At 41.6% G+C, this 839-nt stretch overlaps 1 pseudogene; it reads left to right on the top strand.

Moving 5' to 3' along the window:
- The first annotated feature begins 96 nt into the window (after positions 1–96).
- LOC103599078 lies at positions 97–425 on the top strand (annotated as a pseudogene).
- The last annotated feature ends 414 nt before the right edge of the window (positions 426–839 follow it).

Below are 839 nucleotides of genomic sequence, written 5' to 3'. Positions count from 1 at the left end.
AGTACGGGCGCGACACTGAGGGTTGCGATCCGTTGCCGGACACGAAAAAAGACAAAAAAATTAAAAAAATAAAAATAAATAAAAATAAAAGGCAATATGTCCAGAAGGCTGTGGTCCAAGGCCACTTTTGGTGGCTATAAGTGGGGTCTCCGGAACCAAAGGGACCACACAGCTCTTCCTAAAATTGAAGGTGTTTATGCCCGAAATGAAACTGAATTTTACTTGGGCAAGAGATGTGCTTATGTGTACAAAGCAAAGAACAACACAGTGACTCCTAGCAGCAAACCCAACAAAACCAGAATAAGCTGGGGGAAGGTAACTCGTGCCCATGGAAATAGTGGCATGGTTTGTGCCAAGGTCCGAAGCAACCTAGGAAGGCAATTGGACACAGAATCTGTGTGATGCTGTACCCCTCAAGGATTTAAACTAAAGGATTTAAATGAAAAGTAAATAATAAATAAAAGTGGAGTTTTGTTCTTGTAAAAAAATAAAAATTTTTTAAAAAGGAAGAAAAATCCTAAATAAAATCAGTGGCCAGTTTAGAAAATAAATCAGTGTTTAATAAATCACCTCTCTCCACTCTCCACCTTCCCAAAGAAACCCCATATTGGAGAGGAATGATGGTCCTCAGAGGTGGAAGGAAGCAGACGGGAACAGCTAGAGAACTGGAGCCATTTGAGTCCTATGTCCGAGTCCTCACAGAGGTCTGCTCCATTCCTGCCCTTGTCACTGTTTGTTTTCACTTGTGAGCTCAGAAATGTCTCTTTCCCTTAAGCAAATTCAGCTTGGTGTCTGTCATTTGTGTAACCCAAATACAAGCAGGAGTACCACATGTCCCG

The sequence above is a fragment of the Galeopterus variegatus genome, unplaced genomic scaffold, assembly GCF_000696425.1.
Source record: "Galeopterus variegatus unplaced genomic scaffold, G_variegatus-3.0.2 Scaffold2844, whole genome shotgun sequence".
In the NCBI taxonomy this organism is placed as follows: Eukaryota; Metazoa; Chordata; class Mammalia; order Dermoptera; family Cynocephalidae; genus Galeopterus; species Galeopterus variegatus.
This window is presented reverse-complemented; position numbering and strand designations above follow the sequence as displayed.